General features: G+C 41.3%; 1 protein-coding gene across 2 annotated transcripts in view; it reads left to right on the forward strand.

Annotated features, from left to right (window-relative positions):
* The window catches only part of KCNQ3 (potassium voltage-gated channel subfamily Q member 3), a 204,881-nt gene that overhangs the window by 126,008 nt on the left and 55,501 nt on the right, over positions 1-23,372 (forward strand). The window lies entirely within an intron of this gene.

The raw sequence follows: 23,372 nt of genomic DNA on the forward strand, positions 1-23,372 counted from the left end.
CCAAATCTTCCCAAACCTTCCCTTCCCAAACCCTTCCTTCCTTCCCAAACCGTCCCAAATCTTCCCAAACCTTCCCTTCCCAAACCTTCCCTTCCCTTCCCAAACCGTCCCAAACCTTCCCAAACCAAACCTTCCCAAACCTTCCCTTCCCAAACGTTTTCCTTCTCTTCTTCCTCTCTTCCTCCTTTCCCCCCCTTTCTCCTTCCCTCTGTCATCCACTCCCTTGGTGTCCCTCAGCAGCCTGAGCAGCAAAAAAATTTGTTTTATTTTGAACATGGAACTGCAGTTTCCAACCTGCAGTTTGCAGACCCTCGGGGTTACTTGTAAGAAGGGAAAAGTGTGAAAAAGAACTAGGAAAAGCAAATTGAGGTACTAAATCCCTGCATGATAGCTATGCCCCGAAAATAAAATTGGACCTTCACAAAGTAAAAAGTTGGAAGCTACCAGGAAAGAAGGAATTATAACAAGAAAAAACATCAGGAGGTTCGGAAGGTCATTGTGGTCAAATATACAGGGGAGGTAAACTTCAGAGGAAATCTGTTCAGTGTTAATACCATTTCAGTTCAAAAGAATAACATAGTACCTGAGCTGTAGACAGCTAGTGAAATTAAACTTTTGAACCTCTTGAAGACTTTTCTGTCACTTTATATAGCCATTACAAAAAAATCCTAATTCATTCCCTGCAGTAAATTGACAGAAGTTCATTAACGAATTTGAACTCAAATATTAAAGCTCTAAAGCACTGTTGTTTTGTATATGTAGGAACTTTCATTCTAGTGGATCTCTGAGTGATTTATAGACATGCATTTCATAGGGCACAGGTGGCATCAGAAGCCACAGTTCATACAGCTGTATCTGGCACAACCATAAATAACATTGCAGAAACATTTAGGTTGAATTTTTTTTAAGAGCTTTACAAAGAAGTGATTTATTTACAAAACACAGCAAAACTGCATGACTATGCCAGGTCTAGAAGTGATGAATTCTTCATCAGGTAAAGGCAGAATATAAAGATGCAGAATAAAAAGTATTTGCAATTCAAGCACTGAAGTGTTATGTAATTAAAGCACACAGGTTTGAGTCAGGGGAATCTTTATATGCCTGTGCATACAAAAGTTTCCAGATCTTCTTGGATCAGGCCAGGAATGTCCCAGCTGTTTGTCGCAGGCACTGCAATTTAATAGCATTTACTCCTGAGAAAAGGTCTGAGGCTCTTTGCACGGATAGGTTGAAAGGACCACCACCACCCCAGGAATTAAAACCCACCCCAAAATGTTTTCTACACCAAGGGATGGCAGAATCATTGCTTACTTCCTTTGTGTCCTTATCCTTAGGAATAGGTTCTGGCTGGCTAGCTTTGGGGTTAGAGATTCTTAATCCTGTTGGCTTTAGAGCATATCAAAAGCAAACTCCTTACTGAGGTACATAGTGAGGAAGCCTTACCTGGAAATGCTCTTTGGTGTCATTCCTTTGACTGGATTGGTTTGCATTAACACAGCCCTATCTGTGCACTCACTTCTGTTGAGAGCCTTCATACATTTTGTCTCATCCAACCTTGTTCCCCCCCAGTGAACAGCGTGGCTGCATCTCATTATGATCGAACCTGCTTTCTTTAAAATGAAGGGCACTGTGACAAAACTCATGGACAATTTGAACCACAGGTGAGCTAGAAAAGTCTCTGGCAAGCCTTTGGTCTCAGAGATGAGTTTATAGCAGTTATATCTCTGGGACTCTTAGCAAGTGGAGTCAAATCCTGGCAAGGGGTGGTAGGACGATGAGGAGGAGCTGAGTTGTGCTTTCCTAGTGCCCAGGAGTTGCAGGAGTTGGCTCCTCTGCAAGGGAGGTGGATTTGGGAGCATATGGTAATGGTGATTGCACAGACAAGAAGCATGGTTGCATTCCTTCATGCAATCATGTATAGTCCACTTTCTGCCCTGCTAGAGCCTCCAGTGCTCCTAGGACAGATATTATGGTTTGTGCAGTGCTTGTGAGTTACTTACCCAAGGCACAAGCCACAGCTTTTGGAGTGCATAATCCTCATTAACAAAATGCCAAGCATGAAGCTGCCCCAGGCTTGCAGGCATGACCCAGTGCTCTCTTTCAGAGAGGTAAAGATGCCTTTGTTCTTTTGCAAGCACATTTTGTGGCCCAGAGATTCTGGTTTCTGGGATACAGTATAGAGATCTGCTTTATTCTTGTTATTTACTGTTTCTCCTGAACAATACTGATACATAAGAAGGTATGTTTTTTCATGGGCACTACAGTACGAACAACTGTTCTCTGGTAAGATTCCTGCCATTATTTGTCCACTACCCCAGTGGTGTTAATGAAATTATGATCCCAAAATAATAAAATATAAAATTTTAAAATCTAAACCCAAGCAAAGTTAGCAGCTTTCTGAAGTTGGAGCCTTCATATCTGATACTCTCAGACATTTCTGTATAGCTGTCACATCAACAGATCATTTTTTTTTCCTTTATTTTGCCAAAAGCAGAGATTCTTGTGTAATCATATAACTAAAGGAGCTGGGGCTTTAGAAAAATGCTGATTATGTTATACTGTTGGAATTTGCCAGAAGAATTGCTTCTCTGAGCAATTGAGATCTACAAGATGCAGCTTAGATTATCCAGAATAAATTGTGCCTTGATTGAGAATCCAAAAGAATAGCTCCATCATTATTATTCTGGGACAACCTCAAAGCAGGATTTTCTTCCCTGTGCCCCTGCCCCCGCATGCAGCCTCACTCAGCTCTCTCCAGCACTCAGTTAATTTCTTTGCAGGGATTCTCCCCAATGTGAGCTGGGTTTCACAGCTCCCAGGGGCTGCGGTGCATGGTTGCCTGCAGCAATTGAAATCTGAGCAATAAAATAAGTACTGTGTTTTCTGAAGCACATTCTCAGTGGTTTTACGGGCTGATCAGCACCTTCAGCTCCTTTCTATACCATGAATATCTGCATTAGGCACAGCCTAAGTTTGGAATTGGGGAGCAGTTGCAGTGGGGTGTGTTGAAGCCAAACCTCTGACACTGTGGGGGGCTGTGCCAGGGAACATTTCACAGGATCGTTTCCACTCTGTGTTAATGATCGTTTGAAGCAGCTGAAATGATGTTGGAGCAGCTGAAAAACCCTTCATGCAATGGAGAATGAGTCTCTTTCCACCCATTTCCATCACTGTTTCCAGCTGCACAGCTGAAGACTTTGTCCACCATCCCCACCCAGATCCCCAGTGAGCAGCCAGAGAGGCCCCTGTGGGTCCCTTCTGCCAACATGGGGAGCCTCATCAATCTGCAGACACTCATTTAATTGCCTGCCAGGGCCTCTGTGATTCCAAAGGGGCAAGATTTATGTCCAAAGAGTGCTCATATCACTGCAGTGGGATCCAAGACTTGTCAAATCAGTTGCCAGCTGCTGCTGATTCGCAAGATGTCCAAGACAAGCAGCTTAACTTTCTTTTTTCCTCTGTTTCTGTTTTCAAAGAAACCACTTCTCGGCTGCACACCAGGGGGCTGTTGTGAGTTTGAATTAATTTGAGGCTTCCAAATTAAAATTGCTGCAATACAGCAATTCATTTCACCCTGTGAGGAATATCTCAGATCCGCTGACTCTTCCTGTGGAGGCACCTGTTTCCCTCCAAAGCCAGCTCAGCTAACTGTCTTAGGCACTTCACTGACTCTGATCTGAGTGTTAACTCTTCTCTTTGCAGGTCTTGGGAGCCCACAGGCAGGAAACAGCACCCTAGCTTGTGTCACATGGGAAGTTAACTGAATATTGTCAACAAACCCTGTTTCCAGCAAACACGGGCATGCTGCTGTTATATTTATTCTCTGGCTTAAAACATTCAATTGAAAATGTCATTAGGGGGTTAATGGAAGCATTGTACTTAGAAAGTCTCTCTGAAAGCCAGGCTAGCCTCCTTACCTTACTGTGTGATCAAAGTCATTATTTTCCAGCTCCTGCTGTGATTGCAAACAGTCAGATTTGAGCAAATGAGCTGCGGATGTATTTATATCAGGACAATAACATGAGGGGGTTTGCAGAATGGCATGCTATGACTAGCTCAAGAAATAATGTAATTAAATTATTGTTTACAGAAAGGAGACTGGTACTTCTGAGTAGATGGTATTTTTAAACTTTCTTGAAAAGAAACTAGAGTCTGGAACATCCTTTACAAACAGAAATTAAAGGTCAAACAGTAGATGAGAAAGCAAGAATGGGGGAATTTCAACTCCAGAACTTCATTAACAGCATGTACACATGCACACACACACACACACACGCACACATATGTACAATTATACTCTTTTTTCATGCAAATCTTAGCATGAGAGCATCTATACTATCAAGGCATCATTAATTTAAGGTTGTGTGAGCAACTACTGAACCCATGGTTTCCCAACTTTCAGGAGACCAAATTCGAGGCCTGAGCTTGATGTAAAAAATGGGTGCAAGATATCAACATATTGTCTTCATCTTATGATGAGGGAATGCATTGTTGAAAGACTTTTTTGTTTTGTTTTTCTTTCATTTGGGGAGGACTGTAACAGGGCAGAGGCACACAGGACTGGGGAGGGGAAAAGGGTTACCATTTTGAACCCAGTTTATTGTCTATATATAAGCATCTACTGACATTCAAGATGACCCAAAATATCAGTTTGGGATGGTAAGGACACAGAGAAAATTCCTCATGGCAGCACCATGTCAGTTCAAATAAACCAAGCCCTAGATCTCCACTAATAGGAAGGGTAAATGTAGGCACCTTGCCTGCCTGTGGACTGAGCACATAGGTGTATACAGCTGTGTTTAGTCCAAGAATTAACCCTGCCTTGATGCTTATATTTTGTTTGGGATTATTATTTCAAAGAAGGAGCCATCATTTTCACACTTGCAATTCTCATAACAGCTGGGTTACTACTGTGACCAGGTAAATAGTGCTGAGTGACTTTCATGGGCTGCTCTGAACAGGAGGAACTGCCAGTTCTTCTGTTATAGTGCTGTCACGACATTGGAGAGATGTGCTGGGACCACACTTTAACATTGTGCAACTGTTCAGTTTTCCTGTTTTAGCTTCTGTACAACATCATAGACAATCTCTGAAACTGTGGCTGCCAACCCCCAAACACTTGACAGCTTTATCCGATGACATTTAGACTGACTTGAAACATGTGCAAAGTTTGGCCTGTCTCCAGAGCCAAAGTAGAGAGCCACCTCCACCACCATAGCCTGTTTGCATCTTATTCCTGTTTCAAGAGAAACTTGGAGGGCCCAAAAAATATGCAGTCTGCCATGCAGTCGCTGTGCTATAGCTTATGCAGCCCAAACCATTCAGCCCTGTTGTGCCTGTAGCAGCTGGGATCTCAATTCCTTGTTTCGTCTTCAGACTTCATCAGGACCATGGCCCAAAACATGAGTCTCTACTGTGGGTCACCTCCTGTCTCCCTTGACATTACAACATCCTCCCCCCCCCAACCACTATTTATTGACCTTTTGCTCTTCTCAACAAACATTTGGATGTGCCACTTTTTTAATTCCAATATCAGTTTGATCACCCCTCCAGTTTTCATGCTCAGATTATATTTTACTTGCCTATAATAACATCAGCCTTGATGAGCTATCAGGATAAACTTCTTGGAAGGAGTCATTATGAAAGTTGTGTTTTAGGTGGATACTGTCAGAGTGGAGAGATCCAACATTGCTAATACAGCAGCTGCGGATGTTGGAAGAGTGCAGAGAGTAGACTGGAAAATGTGTCACACTCTTAGTATTGCTCCTACACAGCTTCTACTCCCGTTTCTGGAAAAAAAACACCTGAGTGGATCACAGGCCTGAGCTAGCAGGACACTCTTTTCCAGACTACTGTGTATTCAGCTAGGCCATGCAGTTCACCTGAAAAATGGTAAGGGAGAAAGTTTTTGTCTTCTCAAACTGTAGGCAATGTGCCTTGTATGGAGATATATCAGAAAAGAAGGTTACTGCCTTTTCCCCTACCTCAACTGAATTCTCACCTCCCACCTCGACCTGGGAATCACTCTCACAGGGCTGATGGAAAAGATGTGGGATGAACTCCTCCTGTCCTGTTTCTGTCAAAATGACCTACAATAGAAAAGACATTTCAGTTATCCTGAGCAGTCTAATGCCTTTCAGCTTTCCTTCCCAAAAGAAAAGTAGATGTCATCAATTGATCACAGACTGCTGTGATTGAGAATAATGTGGGCAGGTTCAGAGGTGTGGCATGATCCTTAGGTCTGCACAGAAGCCTGTTCCCATTAAGGAAAGAGGTGGGAAGAAGCTTGTTTGGTGAAAATGATGAAATGCACCTGTGGAAGGTGTGTACAGTGCATTTCAAAGGTATGTCAACAAGTATAAAGCACTTTGGTTAAACAGAGCCATTTCATTCTTTAACTAGAACACAGCTGATGTCCTTTCAGTACTAGGGAAGATGTGTAAAAATCAGGTCTCAGATTTAGTATGTTTTGCTCTTTTTGAACACTACTAAGGAGGTTTCACAGACTGTTACTGAATATGCCAAAATGGAGGAATATATTCCATTTGTTGTTCATTCTTTAAATGGAAACTCACGTGTTCTCATACTTGAATACCTTCTTTTTTAAGTCAAGAAAGGATCCTGCTGAGCAATAGTCAAAACAACTCCTATAATGACAAGAAGGCTCACAATATCATTCTGTATTCATAAAAGAACTCTCTGAATTTTGCTTTTTCAGAGCATCTTGTTTAGAAAGAAATCAGATTTTAAGGTTTTTTTACAAAATTCTGTGAAGAAACATCCAACACAGTACTCCCAAAATAAAAGAAGCAAGCAGGAAATAAAGCTGTCTGTCCTTTATAACCAGAGTGCAGTTAATAATCTGAGAACCTTAGATAATTTATTTTGCTTCAAAATTGATACTTTGGCCTCAGTAAGTTTTCAGAGAATTCTTGATTCAGTATCAGAACTGAAACAGAATCCTCAAGTCCTGACTCTCAAACCCATATTAGACCCAAGGGAACCAGAACTGTCCCTGAGGAAAAGTTAAATTAAAATTAATTTTAACTCCAAAGACCACAGTTCTGTGGCTGTCTTCATCACTGGATTATTACTGATGATCTGTTCCAATTTGGAACAGAGACAAAACGACAATTATGCTTCCTAACATGTCTTGAAATAACCCATCAGCTTTGAGGTGCTACAAGAAAATTCTCTTTTCAGATATTATTATTGGCTGGGACAACGAGGTTCTAGTCTCATTTCTCTGCAGGTATCCCTTTGCACCAAACTCTGATTTCTTACTTAACTAATCAGTGAGCACAGAGAGAACAATCCAGAAAATTAAGCATATAAGAATATACTCCTCAACACCCACCAGACCAGCTCAGTTCACCGGTTAGGTGAGGCCCTGTGACTACGGTAGAATGTGAGGAGAATTAAGTACCCGAGGGTAAGGTCCCTGCAGGTAGATGACCATGTGAATTAGTCAAGAAAAAGTAAAGAGTAGAAGAGTAAAGCCTAAATTCTGACATGCCCTTGGAGCTGGCTGTTTAGCACTGCACTGGGGATACTGCCTTCATTTGAAATTCAGCTATGAACCCTGGGCAGGGGAGAGGCTCTGACAGAAAATCAATCCTGCTTTGTCCATAACACAGGAGGCTTCCCATGGCCACATCTCTTTTCACTTAGAAGCCCTTGGTTAGTGCTCATATCTGAATCTGTAAGAGTTAAGTCAAATCCATCCGGTCCTTTAAAAAGTGGCCATTGGGTAACTCAGAGCACTGCAAATCTGTTTAGTCTGAGTTAATCCTGAGCGTGAATTGGCACCTGGAGTGTAATAAAAGATGTGGACGCTATGAAAGAAGGATAGAAGAGTTGAAAACCGCATTGAAACGCAGAAAATACAGATTGACAGAGGGAAAGTTTTAAGCAACAGCTTCTAAAAGACACAGGAGCTAGGAAAAAAAAGGAATCAAATGTAGTTCTGAAACTCTCAGTACTTTTAAGTAGTTTCCATTTAGTGCTCTGGTGGAATGGGCAGCACATGAAATGGTGTTACAGAAACCTGCACTCAGGGGAGAAACCAAGCACATGAGCAAGTGTGTTCTAAACAGATCACACAAGAAGGTGAACTCACAGGAAAGTTTGGTTTCTCAAGCCTGTAGACAGTGGGAATAGAGTGGTGAGGGAGGCTAATCCTTTAAATGGCCAGACTGGACCAATAGAGGGGTCTGGTGTGTAAAGTCAGCAAACCAATTCTTGAAAAAGCAAGAAGAATTTTCCCAGCAGGAAAAATCTTCCTGTACATCCTGAAGCTTACTAAAGGTGACAAAGTCTCTAAGAACATAACTATGGAAAAAAAATAATTCAAAATGAAGAAAGATACCTGAGGCAGAATGGCATTTGAAATTTCAGGTCAAAAGGTTTTGAAATATGTAAAAGTATGGATTGTGGCAACCAAAACTCTTACTTGGACAAAGAAACCATTGGTGTAGCTTATCAGTTGGTTATTCCTGAAATGAAACAAAACAGAGGCTGAAACACATAGAAGAACACAGAGAAAAGCTAATTCTACTAACACAGGCCCTGTTGAAAAATGATGCAACAACTCAGTCTTGATTATTTACCTGACAGCAAATGGACATTTCAAATTGGTCATAAATGTTTTAGGCAAAACAGTGTTATTGATAGGTTGATCCAGAAAGAATGAGAAGCCACTGAGACATTTGTTTATTGAACCAGGCAGTAGAAGGGAGGCACCAGAGCTGCTGATGGGGAACAGCAAATCTACAATTATAGAAATAAAAATGTGCTGAAGTTGCTGTAATGATTGATATACAGCTGATTGACTGAATTCAATCACCTGTCCAAGGAATACAGGTGTAAAAATAAAGGTAGTAGTAAAGATAGTAACCAAGGACTTATGCTTCTTTTTAATACTTTGAATCTCTGTTCTTTGATTAAAGCCATTTGGCTACATTTGTCCACTTCTAGCTTGTAAACCTCAATGTAATGCTTCAGCTAGTGCATCTGTAAGTCTGTTCAGCAGAATCACTTACCTGAGCTATTCTGTTCCTTGCGCTTCTCTTTTTACTTCTTACTGCATTGAACAAAAAGAAATAATTGTTCAAATTGCCATTGCCTGCCATCATTCTGCTGATAGCTGTGTATAAGACTCCACAGTGGTGGTGACACAGGAACGTGCCATGAGACACCTCGGGTAGGTCCATCTTACTTATATACACAAAACTCTGTGAAATTATTAGAGAGGTGAAAACTGCTAAAACTCCTAAAGTCAATCAGTAAAGAAGATTTTAATATCCTCAGTGCAATGTGGAGAAGAGCTACTGTTAAAACTGGCCAGTTCAGGCTACTCCTGCACATGTAGCTGACATATTTCTTCACCAAATAGTCACTGAATTAGTCGAAGGTAATGCCACTTTCAATTTCATTTTGTAAACAGTAAGGTCATTATTGAAGGCTATGGGGTTTGTTGTAGTTTTTTTTAATGCTATTGAATTAATTGACTTACAATGATTTAACTTGGAACAAATGAAAAGAGATCTGTTCCTACAGATTTTTCCTCAAGAAAAGTGGAGGTTTAGTTACCAAAGTCATTCAGACTAGAGACCTCAGTGAACTGAATGTGGTATAAACTTCATATTTCTTTTGCCAAAGGTATAATTGGATATCGACAATTTGAACCCAAAGAAAGTAAACAATCTGGAAAAAAACCCAAAAAGATAAAAAAATTACTACCTATTTAAACTATCCATGTTAAAAATATATTAATAGGGGAAAAAAAGGAATTGAGCAAGAAAATCAATCTTTACAGGAAATGAAGACATGATGTCCTAACTACAAAACCAACTGATTTAAACATTATGAAAGAAATAGAAAGCAAGCAGAGAAGGTTTTCTAGAAGTATAAATAAAAAGAGACTAAGAACAGAAATGCAGGGGAAGTGAGGCCAAGAGCAAAGACTGAGTACAAGCCAAAAAAAATACCAAGTAAATACATAATAAATCAGGTTATCAGATCCAATATGGAAACAAAACCCAAAGAAAATAAGGCTTTCTCACCAGGAGAACATCACACTCTTTGTCCCAGAATCCTGAAAAAACTGGCATATTGATTGTCATATGAGTGTTTTCAGTAAATCTATCAAACTGAGTGCAAGTACGTGCACGAGGAATAGTCAATGTGTTACCTGTAGTCAAATGGTGAGAAGGTGATCTGTGCAGATACCAGTTGGCAGTCTGGCTTCAGGAGCAGACAGGGCTGTAAGAGTTTCTTTCTTTTAAAAGACAGGGGTAAACAGAAAATGTAACATGACTAAGAAAGAGCAAATGCAATTTGTGGGATGCAGCAGAAGTTTTTGTCACTGGGGAAGGGGAAGTATTGCTGAGATACTAAGATCTAAAATACTGCAAACCTGTGTTTTTTTATTCGAGGTCCATGGAGTATTTGTAGGAATTGAACAAAAGGCAGGTCAGAAAAACAGCTTTGTTTTCCATTGGCCTTCAGGCGCTTGGAAAGGATCCTCAACTTCATTCAAAAATTTCAGGAAAGATGGAGCCTGAGAAAGCTACAGCCCATATTTATACACAAATCTGGCCATCCATATTGAGAGCAGAGAAGTTCAAACTAGGTCAGGTGCAGAAGTGGGCCACCCTCCACCCTAATGACAAAACAGAGGGATTATCTTATGAGGAGAGACACACTGAGTCAGCTTGTTTAACTTCAGCAAAGTGGAGGCTGCAATAATATATGCTGTCTGTCAATACATCAGTGTGTGATCACTGGGGAGGCAAACACAATTGTGAGCAGACAGGACAGTGCTGGCAGAAACAAATGGGAATGTACTTCTCATGATTAATTTAGGCTGAAAACAAGAAGGGTTAGGACTAGTTGAGGAGTAAGATTATGTGACACTCTTGCATCAGAAACACCAGAGGAGAGACAAACACAGCCATGGAGATGCAGTCTGACCTGCTTTGGCACAGGATTATGTGATGTCCCATGGGAGCACGGACGTAATGACCTAAGGGATTGATTTCCTTCAGATGTTTTATTTTCCTGTAATTTGCCTCACTGCCCACTGGTCTTTTTATCACATAACCTGTCAGATTGAAAAATCCCAGTACCATCAAGGTTAAGGCAGATGTTTTGCTACTGCGAGATAACAATTGTTCCCTGTGTGTTTGAGTTTCAGTTTCATGCAAAGCTTCAGAATTTTATATCTCCACAAGACCCTGCACCTCCCTGAGAGCCAAGAGAGAGCACAGTTTAACTGGCACAGTTGCTTGGGTGGTAGTAGTTATGATGACATCTTACTGTAGCCTTACACGGCATTGTTCAGCTCAAAGGATTTCATATGGCTTTAAAAATTTATGACCTGATAAAACTATTCATAATGAGTTTTGTTTCACTTAATGGCTAGATCTACAGAGGGAGTAAGATCAGGTGAGAATATGTCAGAATTCAGTTCTCAACAAAACAGTATGTGGTGTGGGCACCCTCCACACATGTGAATCCAATCTATAAGCAGCAAAATGCAAACTCCTGGGGAACAAAATATGCCAAAACTACATTGTGATTTGGGAAGACAGGAGTTTAAGGCAGGCCATCTATTATAAGGCCATCTGTAATAAGACACCAGAATGAGTAAACTATGCTCTTCCTGACTGATCACGTCTGATAAGGAGTCCCTGCTCCTTAGAAAAATGCAACATGTACATCCCAAAACTATGCTTGGAAGAAATTTCATAATCAGGTTATAAACAGGGAGAGCAAGGCTAAACCGTGTCACTCCACAACGCCTTGGACACTGGCAGATGTCAGAGACTGTGTAGGTGAGACCTTCCAAGACAATTAGACCTGGTATACATTCAAACCACCAGAAATCCTAAAAAAATGTAGTTATTTAGCCAGACTACTAGACTTGCCTCCCAACCCAGAGAAGAAGTTATGTTTTGTGCAGGGGGCAAAATAAATAGCAAACTAGGGGATGGACAGTTCACCAGTCCCCTTTCCTGCATATCTTTGTATTGCTGACAACATTGAGGATCCATTGTCATGGGTGTAGCAAAATCATAATATAAAAGCTCATTCCTGCACCAAGCTTTTATTAATGCAATGGGAAAAGTTAATGCTAGAAAGATAACAATAACAGAAAAATGACTTAGACAAATATGTGCCTTTGAAAACCTTTATAGCATCTCTTCACTTGAAAAATTCATTCATTAGAGCTGACAAACTTTGAAACATTAGTGAAAATCAGCGAGAACTTTACAAGCTTGCAGGAGACAAACAACAATCTTTTGCTTGCCATGTTGTGACCTAGTCTGTTCATGAATCAAAAAGTGCTGTGTGGCTTCTTGTAATAAATGAAAGAACATTGTGCAATCCCTCATACTCCTCCTTTGTGTGGGGTGTGTGTTTTTAGGGCTATGATATGCAGCACAGTTATATGGTGACATATCACTTTGTTCATAAAATAGGTTTCCTACTTATTACCAGGAATTTTGGGATTTTTTTTTTCTGGGATAAAAGCAGAGATTTGCTTGCTTTAGAAGATCCTCTAGTCTCATACAGAGGCAGGTAACTCTAGGTCAGTTGTCTGCAGCTTTCCCATCTCTTGGGGTCAGCAGTAGAATTTATAACTAGGTTGTTATTTTGAAGCTATTCATTATTTCAGCTCTTTTTCAATTGCCTCTTTTCATATTTTGTTGCCTTGCCCTTTCCTAATGCAGCCTCACACCATCCTTGTGGTTACCCAGCACAGAGCACTGAACAGATGTTTTCTTTGAGCTGTGCTCAGCCATATCTAGGCCCTTTCCCTCAGTAATTACAGTTAATTCTAGGAATCCTCAGTGAATATTAATAGTGGAAATTGTTCCATCAAATATCCATAACATTACACTTAATGCTCTTTCACAATGCAGTGCTCAATTGCGCAGATGCATTACATCATCCTGAAGTTGCATGTACTCTTCTTTATGCTTAATTAGATTGAAAAAGAGTGCCTGGGGGAGTGGGAGAATGGACTGTGGGTTCCTATAAATCCCTAAAGCACAGTATACCCCAGACTCAGAAATGTCTCTCTCCTTAATGTTTAATTTTGGGTATTTGCTAATAATTTTGGGTGTTTATCCTCTAGCATGATGGAAAGGAGCTACTTGCCTTGAAATTTATAAAGGCTTTCCATCCTGTACCCTGCTCAGTTTCTCCTGTTCAATCCTTCCGTAAAGACACAGATCTGTCATAGTTAGACCAAAACACTGCCTATAACTATGTCATTGACTGTCATCATTGCAGGTTTAGTCTATGACTTCATCCCAGGGCCAGACAGGGGAGTGGAATGGGAAGCAAAGGATAATGGCTGTGATTAAGTACAAATCACCAGAGCAATTACAGAACGTGACCAGACTGTAAAAAGCACAGGGAGATGTCTCTCTGTCCAACGAATTCACAGGGGTTTTTTTTCTAGTCATAAAGCTGGTTTTGATGTTTACCACCTTCTTTGCTCCTACTCTGTTTAAAGAAGGTTACCTGGGCAAAGAAAAGCTACAAAGGCAAATAACCTGGTCTTTGTACCCAGCAGCTGTAGAACTGCACCCATGGTGGAGGGCAGAGAAACAATTCTCTAAAGCACACGATGCTCCCTGAAGCCAACAAGGAGCACAACTATGTGTCTGCCCTCTGACTTCACAAGCAACTCTCACTTACAGCTCTCTCTATTGGCTGATTTATTGAAAGAAATCTCTGAAGCGTTTCTGCTGGCTTCTATTATCAAATTAGGCACTCAAGAAGATGTGGTTGTCTTGCAGTCGTACAGAAATTTGCTCTATAAAGCTGGAATCATGATGTGTATAATTAACCCTCTGTCCAGACCTAGCAGTCAGTCATTAAGCAGGTCTGAACACTGCAAAAAGTCTTAGGAAAATAGGACTCTGGTTAGCACAATAAAAATTTGACTAACGGTGTTTCATATCAAAGAAGGAAAGACTTGTTGTAAAGGATGGGAAAGAAACTAAGGAATTATATATTGCAGAGGTGTCCTCAAACTGCCACACCTGTGAAACAGATCAAGAAAGACCATCTGACCATCACCTGCAGTCACATTTTCAAGGTTGTAGCCACAGCCTATAGTAACTGTCTTAGGGAGGTACTCCCTGGTGTTGTCATCCCCAGGAACCATGCAGACCATCTGACTGGAAGCCAAGACATCACTCAACCTCAGGTCCAATGTCCTGTGACACATAAGTGCAATCAAATGTGTTATCAAGTGATAGGAGCAACTTTATATGTTGGGAGACATGCTAATTGCTTCAAAATCTTATTTTGTGACAAGTTCTGAGCATATGACAGAAGATGCTCGCATGGGGATTGTGGACCACACAAGCCCTATCAGCCCAATGGACATCTACCCATACATAACCAAACTGCAGGTACCTCATTAGCATTTTATCACACAACAGAATATATCAGCTTTCTGGATGGGTATGGACATACATGATCTGAAGTGAAGGGCTTCAGGTTCAAGGTGTTCACGTGCCTCTGCAAAATGTTGTGTGTGTCGATTTGGGAGACATTTGGGGTACCATGGATATCAAGGTCATTATTTCTTTTTGTGAAACATGCAACTACTGCTAAATAAAGTCCTTGTTAAATGACATAACCACTCAAGGATGCAGTTGCAATCATTCTCTGTAAAAAGTGAACAGAAATAAACCCATTGGCCCAATGCTGTAAAACTGCCCAGCAAAGTGCTTGCAGCTGCATTCAACTTGTGTGCATTATACTATAGGTCTGGCTTTCTCATAAATATTATATTGATCCTTTAGCACCTTTGGTCTAAGGATCCCAAAGCAGCTGACAAGAATAAATTACTAAAGCTTTGCAACACCCAGAAGGAGAGGCTAAGTGCTGCATTCTTTTAACACAAGGCATAAAATGGCAAAATGAGGTTAACTGATTTGGCCAGGGTCAGGCAGTGAGTCAGACTGGGAGTTGGAAAGTGATACCCAGGAGTTACCATTCTGCTGCTGCTGAATGTACATAAGAAGAGGGAACTGGGGAGTTGCCTGAGCAATGTTTGCTACAGCTGGTGCTGAGTCTCACAGCCCCTTATTCTGTGCATAGTGCACTCAAGAGCTGAAGCACAAACACACTCTCAGCCCATATGTTCAGATGCTGGGAGCATCCCAGAGAGCTTCTACAGGTGCTGTGAAGAGGATTTCTCTGGGCTGATGAATGTAGAGAATGATTTTAAACAGTGTGTGAGTTCAGCATGAAAGGGGAGTAGGCAGTGTTGGACTCCTTTTTCTGCATTTCCAGCAACTTCTTTAGGGGAATTTCTCTGTTGCCATTATCATTCAGGTAGGAAAAGGTGTAAGGATTCTTTTTTTTAACTTTTTTTTTTTTTTTGAGATATCCTGCATTGGTAGCAACAACAATAATATTGTTATGTTTCCTGATTTCAAGTTGCTGAAATTGCAAACATTTCATTGTTCTGAAATGTAGATAAATCATAAGGTTTCCATTTCACAGATCAGTTCATGGAGGCTAAGGAAGCCCATCTGTAGCAGAACTAGGAACTGAAAATCTTTTAGAGACACTGGACAGCTTTCCTTTGTGGCTACAGGTTTTATATATGAACATGATAAAAATTTAAATTAATCTGCTGGGACATTACCCTGTATACTGACACTAAAAACACTATCTAAAAGAGAGTACAATAAAGATCATTACCATAATTACCAGCCTAGCCAAAGCTATTACCAAAGCCATGGGTGAAATCACTAATGGTACCATGGTTCAGAAATTCCTGCTCTAAGCTAACATTTTTTGTCTCACAACTGTAGAGGGCTATGGATGTATGCATGGCCACTTACCATGCCCAGCTGATAGTCAATAACCTGTTACACAATGATGCATTGATTGCTTTGGCTTAAGCAATTGCTTAGACCTCTACTCTGAATTTTGGCTACATTAAAATAACCTTCATCTACCATGGTTTTTTTTCAATGTAAGTGGAGATTTTTCCTGTCCCACATATGCACAAGGCAGTGGCTGCTTTTCTTCTGCTGTCAAACGGCCACTGGGAATGGATCATCCACTCTGTCATCCCAAAATAAATTCTGCCCGAGTCAGCTATAAATCAGAGTTGATCTCTGAGGCACAGTGGCTCCATGTTGCTCAGCCTACACTGATACAATGTAGGGCACAGTGCCACAATCCAGCTGTTGAGATATGAATAAACTATCAGGAATAATTTACAGACAAATTTAAATACTGCTGACTTAGGGAAAATAAAATCACTGAAGCACTGAGCGAGGCTGGCAGGCTTGAAGCCAAAATCACATTTGCTTTTGTTCTGCTCTGACATGAGATGTAATTGGGTTACAGCGACAACATTGAAATAATCTTTCTTTAAGGTGAGGAACACAAAAACATTTCTGACAGTGGTCAATAGCATGTGAACAACACTAATTGTTCATCAAGAATCAGACAGAATCATAGAATATGCTGAGTTGGAAAGGGCCCATCAGGATCATCGAGTCCAACTCCTGGCCCTGCTCATGACATCCCAAGAATCACACCATGTGCCTGAGAGCATTGTCCAAATGCTTCTTGAACTCTGTCAGGCTTGGTGCTGTGACCACTGCCCTGGGGAGCCTGTTCCAGTGCCCAGGCACCCTCTGGTGAAAAACTTTTTCCTGATATCCAACCTAAACCTCCCCCAACTCAGCTTCATGCCATTTCCTTGAGTCCTGTCATTGATTACGAGAGTAAAGAGAACGTGCCTCTGCTTCCGCTCATGAGGATGTTGTAGACCACTGTGAGGTCTCCCCTCAGTCTCCTCTTCTCTAGGCTGAACAAACTAAGTGTCCTCAGCTGCTCCTTCTACGGCTTCCCCTCCAGACCTTTACCATCTTCATGGCCCTCCTTTGCACACTCTCTAATGGCTTAATGTCTTTTTTATATCGCAGTGCCCAAAACTGCCACAATATCCAAGGTGAGGCTTCACCAGCACAGCGCAGAGCAGGACAATCCCCTCCCTTGACCGGCTGGTGATCCTTTGCCTGATGCCCTCCAGGACAGGGTTGGCCCTCCTGGCTGCCAGGGCACTGCTGACTCATATTCAACTTGCCATTTACCAGAACCCCCAGCTCCCTTTCCGCAGTGCTGCTCTCCAGCCTCTCATTCCCCAGTCTATACACACATCCAGGGTTGCCCCTGACTGTGACTGTGACTGGCCTTCCAGACACTCAGACAGGCAGTGGTCATTTCTGTTAACTCCAGAAAGTTAGTAACAAAACCAAAAAAAATTCCTCTAGAATGAGTGTCAAAATAATATTTTTTCTTTTTTCCTTTTTTTTTTTAATTTCAATTAAATAATAAAGAAAATGTTAAAACATCCAGGATGTATAAACTGATATTTGGTTCACTGAGGGTAATGGGACCCACCAGTATGATGGTTTTTCCAAACTTTCTGCGGAAATATGGACCGAAAGCACTTCCCCCCCACACTGAGTTGTGCACGGGTGGGGATGGGGCTGTGGTTGGCCCCTCACAGCCCCTCTGGACTACTCCTTCTGCCCCCCCCATCTCCCTGCCCCAGCACAGGCCATTCCCTGGGCTGCAGCCCTTCAGTGGGGAGCTGTGCAGCAGACAGCTGGCACAACTCCCTTGGGAAAGCAGGGGAGCAACAGATGGCTGAGACAGAAAATAGACTGGAAACGAATTTCAGTTTTTCCAAGCCCTTGGCCTTTGCAGTGATAGGAATGGATTTTGAGGATGGTTGCAAATTCTATTTTGGGTTGTCTGGTTTGGGGACTCTTGGTTTTGCCAATATAACATATCACCAGGCACTGTCTGCAGGAGCCAAGGCAGGTCCAGCTGTATCACCTCTTGGAGTCCATCCACCACTGCAAGTGACAACTTCCGAGGAGTTCTCTTTGACATTTACTTGGCTCATGCTGTCTTACCACTAACACTTCTGCTGCCTCCTTGAGAGAAACACGGGACACCAAAATGCCTTTAAATCATCTGTTTCAGCCATAAAATTTTATTAACAAAGAATGAATTTCTGTCATCGAGCAGCACTAGTTGTTTCTTCATGACCATACCATGCCCTTGGTTCTTCAGCCTGTCAGACTGAGCAGCTCATTCTGGGGTGCCTGGGGGCACTGCTTTTACCCTTGCAAGTACTTGCAGAAGGTGTTGAATTCCTACCTTCTTCTGCACGGCTATTATTTATTAATGTATTAGACTTTTGCTCACCATATATTCTTGGATTTAGCTTGCAATGAGATATACAGACGTTCAGTCTGCTCAGCTAGCCACCAAAAGTCAATAAAATGCTGTAACCTGAGGAGGGAGAGAAGTTGCACGTTATAGGTTCTGAATCGGTTAACCCGAGACCAAAGCCAGTGTATCTTTCCCAGTAGGATTGGAATGGCAATTATCCCATGAGAACTGGTAGGTGAGGGCAGAATTCACCCTTTTAAGTATTTAATACCTCAGAGCCAGAAGGCTGTATTTTAAAATGAAAAGATTAAAGTTTAAAGCAGACTAGGAAGGATTCATTTAGATGCTCATCCATTAAGGTGGTAGCAATGTTTTGCTAAGGTGAGAAAGGAGTTGATAGAAACATGTTGCTTTGTTTTTTCCTAGTAAAATGTTTTGGTTTGTGTTGATTTTTTTTCTAGGACAAATTCTGTATATCTTTGTAGTGCAAAGTACAGTGTGTCCTCAGGGAGGGAAGGAGCAAGCAACGAGATGGAAAAAAAGAGCAGTGGGCAGTTACAAGATAAATTTCAAGGTCTTTTGGCACTGGCAAGCCTTAGAGGCAAAAAACCCACTAAGTTGCCTTTTGTGTATATCCCAGGAGAATGTTTTCTCCTTTGGCATGTTGAATCTGTGTGTTTACTCATGTATTAAAATTGCTGCTTGGTCTGCAGTGTAAAGATAACACAAAATGAATCCTAAATACCAGATATAGGTTTACAGCCGGAGATGCTCTCTAGAGCTGTCATCACTTCTGGGTTGTGGTTGTGCTGGGAGGTAATGTTTTGTGCTCTGCAGCTTCTGGACAATGCCAAGGCTAAAGGGATTTAGAGAAAGTGACCAACAGATGTGGGCTGGGAGACTATGAGGGAAACACGCAGCAAGTAATGAGGAATTGCCAAGGAGGAGAAAAACAGTGCAGAGGGGCAAGATTAAAAATGTAGGTTATCACCTTGCAAAGTTTATCCTACCTTGCTGTGTCAAAAGCTCTGTTAGGGACTGGAGTTCATGGGGACTTGGGGACTGACACAAGCAGGTCCCAGACTTCCATGGAGAAGAGGAGGGGGAGCAAGTCGCAGCTCTCAGGCAGACAGAAAGTGGTCTCATTCCTCAAGGTCACAGCAGCCACTGTGCACTAGATGGAGTTGTTTTACCTCTGTATTCCTAGTGTCAGCATTACTTGCCTCAGTGGGGTGGAGACAGGTAAATCTCAGAATGGCAAGACAGCCAAGAGTGGCTGTCTTTGATATGGTCCTGCATAACCAAAAGTAACTCATCTTTCCTTGTGATGATATTACCTGTGAGATTTTTGCCAGTTTACGCATCCACAGCCTGGGAGCTCACAGCACCGCAGAAATGAACTTTTGCCCAGGGAGAGCTCTCTACCTAGTCTGACATGCCGTGTTGCATGTCCCAGAAATGATTTTTCCCCATTCCTCGGGAGTATAAGTGCTGCTGGGAGTGGTACAGTTGTGTTGACAGCAGCTGTGGTCATCAAAATGGGCTATGCTGGCAGACACCACTTGGGCTGCATGGCATTTGGGAAGGGTGCAGGGAGGGTGATTGCTCTTACTGTGCGTAACCTCCTCCTTACCCCATGAGCCAGTGGCTGTATTATGGCAGGGTTTCATTTGTGATTAATGAGCTATTATCAGCATTATTAGAAAATCCACCACAGTTGTTTGTCACCAGATAACATTAATCTCCTACTCAATTTCTGCTTTTCCCTGTCAGGCTTTGGCCGAAATCACACACTAACGTGGAAGCACTGGAAGGCAATGGATGATTTCAATTTAAGGTTATATAAAGAGACCAGTTGCTCTGCAAAAGCACACCTCTGTGTGTTTGGTATTGATAGCACTAGTGCAAGGTAATTTATATTCCAAGATTGTAAACTGGCTCCAGGTTAAATAATATGTCCTACAAAGGAAATTACCAAGCCACTGTTTCTTAATAACACAGAACAGGCTTTTTTTTTTTCTTTTAATGAATTTTGAGTACAAGCCTCACACTTCAGGAGTGTCTCAACAAGGCTCCCTTAACTGAAGTTTTGTTAGCACAGTGGGTCCTGGAAATTTCCAGAAAATATTGGCCCTGTAACCTTTGTAAATTTGCACTTCCTAAGGTCTCCTTCAGCAGAACTCTGGATTTGTTCTGCATGCTCCAGTTGCCTGTGTAACTCAGGGGAAGGCAGCATTAGGTATGGTCTGACATCACCCAGGAGAATTGTGAAGATAGCAGAATTAATTTATTGCGTTATTGTTAATACGGTTCTAAGAGAAACCTCCCATCAGAAATGTTACCTCTGTTGTTTTGGATCCTGCCTCTGTAGAGTGTTTCAAAATTGTGGGAATCACAAGAGCACTGCCAGGCTGCACTGAGAGGCTGTATGTGAAGTTACCTTGTCTTCCTGTCTGCAAGAAGAAATTGGTGAGGTGTATGCCTAAAGTATGCTTATGGTCAGATATCAGACTGACACCAGAAAGCAAAAAAAGCATAATTTTCAGAAATGTGATTAGAGTCAAGCAACTTCTTTGAATTATCTTATCTTGAATTGTGTGGACAATATTTCATACTCACAAGACAGGGCTTCTGGCACGTATTTGTGTCGGATGACATTTTATCTACAATTTCAGTTCCCACTTGAGGTTTCTCTCTTGTCACCAGCAAGCAAACATCAGGCAGGTGAGCTAACCTTATGTCTCATATTTGTCAGTCTGTGGAAAGCAGCAGGACATGTAGCATACAAGGGTTCAGTAGGTCTTCATCAGCAGTAGGGTTTAAGTAGTTTTGGCATGGACATGTTGAATAAAGGCAATCATTTCATTTTGGCACCAGGCTCTATAGAAACCAGTGGCTCATTCTGTATGTGGGCTATACATCACTCTTCTGTTCTGTTCTTCCTCTCTTCTGTCATTACATGCGAGACTGTAGAGATCTTACTCAACTTAGGTGATACCTCTCACCCACAAATATTTGCATTAAAGTTGAGAGGATTACAGAAACATCATAACACTGAGCATGCATAAAGATGCCTGCCACTTTCTGGCTTTAAATAGTTGTCAGATCCTCTTAGCAACTGGTTTTTGCATATGCAACAAAGTGTTTTCCATGAGTGCCAATTGTCAGACATTGATGCCCATGCTGAAAAGTTAACATTGATGCCCTCTTTGTGCTGCAGCTGTTACTCAGAGATTTGTTCACATTATATAACTAGATCAAATGATCCTCTTACATGTCTCTTTTTAATATTTCCTTGAGGGTAAATAGAAGCATTTACTTAAGAAATAAATTTGTTATTTAATTTTCCCTTGGTTTGCTTTAGCTTTGAAAACAGATGTTTCAAATCAGCACTGATGCTGATGGAAAACTTTACTCCGTTAGTTTGTGGTGGTATGTCATCCCACAAACCCATGAAATGATCCCCACTTTTGCTGTTTATTGAATCACTACATTTTAAATTAACATAAAGCCTCATCCAGTCATAATCAGTTTTTTTCAGCAGCCTGTGGCATCATTTGTTCTTACGTCATGGTAAAGACCTCCATTCTGTTGCCAGACAATTTGATCCAGAGCTTGATTTTGCCAAAAATATCCAGAAACCTCTCATTTCCTTAAAGCTTTTCTCTCCATTTTAAGATAAAACATTCTTCCTTGTCTATAACTGTCAATTGCCTCCCAGAACAGCTGCAGATTTTGTTTAGAGTATTAGTGAATGAAGGCAAGGAGGAAAAAGTATGATGCTATTTCATATTCTCATACTAAGGGGCAATGAAGCATCTGAAGTTTTCAACCTTGACTTTGAAATGGCTTTGTAATTATGCTTTCTTATGACAGTAGGTTTTAAAGTCTGCTTGTTGCTGACTGAGTGGGAGAAGGAATCTTGTCATTCATGATGGCTGATAACTCGCTTGCCAGATCAAAATTAAGAATAACCTTTCACCATCAGTTCTAGCACAGCCCTCATCCTTTCTGCCTTCTCAGTGGGTACCAATGAGATTACAGTCAGTTTGCACATGACAAACCAAAAATAACCCCAGCAGTCTGTTAAAATTTAACTCCCCCAAAAGATTACATCCTCACAAGCTCTGCAGCCTAGTGTGGTTCAGCTGATCAATGGGAGGTGAATCATATGCTTTATTTTTCTCAAAGTTTTCAAAAATCTCAATCAGAAAAGAATTTGTGTTGTGAACAGGGAATGATGTATCATGGTGTAATATCCAGCACAGATTGCACAGTAAAGTCTTTGCACGATTAAAGCCCCAGGCCTTCAGAAGTGACATGGTAAAATTCAGAACTAACTCTTTCTCCTAATAAAACCTTAGCTAAATCCTGTCTGCTTCCACTCCCTGAGCCTTCATTGCCTTAGTAGGTTTCTCCTGTTCTGTACATATCTGTCTGCTGGCAAGCACATAAAACTATGATATTAGCTAAGGGGCAGCTCAATTTGCCACCTGTACTCCAAGTTATTGCAATGGAGAGGGTTTTTTTACAGTTGTAAGATATCTCTTTAAATTGCTCTTTAAGGTGTCTCACATTCACCAGAGACACAGGTACTCAGAATTGGTGGGGTAAAAATTCTTAAGGTGACAAAAATTGGCTGGGGAAAAAAACAAGAGAGAGAAAACATCAAAGAAAAATAATCAGCAACTTTGAACATCTTGAGTTCAGTGCACAGTGACAGTATGTTTGGGGCCATCTCCCCCAAAGAGGGAAATCACCAGACATCAGAAGTGCTTAGGTCACTGAAGCGTGGAGATTTTCACATGAAAGAGTTTGGCTATAGGCTTTGCTGCCTGACTGTCACCATTTCTCTCTGCCTACTGTCTTTCATCATTGCCCTGTTTCTTTTCTTCCCCTTTGGGTTCATGCTTTAAGCTCTGATCTTTCACTATTAAAGTCACTGACAGTTTTGCCAGTAATTTTTATAAGCATAAGATCAATCTCTGGCTTTCCTTTCATACTCTTTCTTAAGTTTCCAAATGTTTCTTTCTAGGTTTCGTTCCCCAAGGCACAGGTGTTCATTTTGTCTCTCTATTTCTTTTCTTTTCTTTTTTTTTTTTTTTTTTTTTTTTTTTTTTTAAAAAAAAAAA

The sequence above is a fragment of the Lepidothrix coronata genome, unplaced genomic scaffold, assembly GCF_001604755.1.
Source record: "Lepidothrix coronata isolate B3197 unplaced genomic scaffold, Lepidothrix_coronata-1.0 Scaffold67, whole genome shotgun sequence".
Taxonomy (NCBI): domain Eukaryota; kingdom Metazoa; phylum Chordata; class Aves; order Passeriformes; family Pipridae; genus Lepidothrix; species Lepidothrix coronata.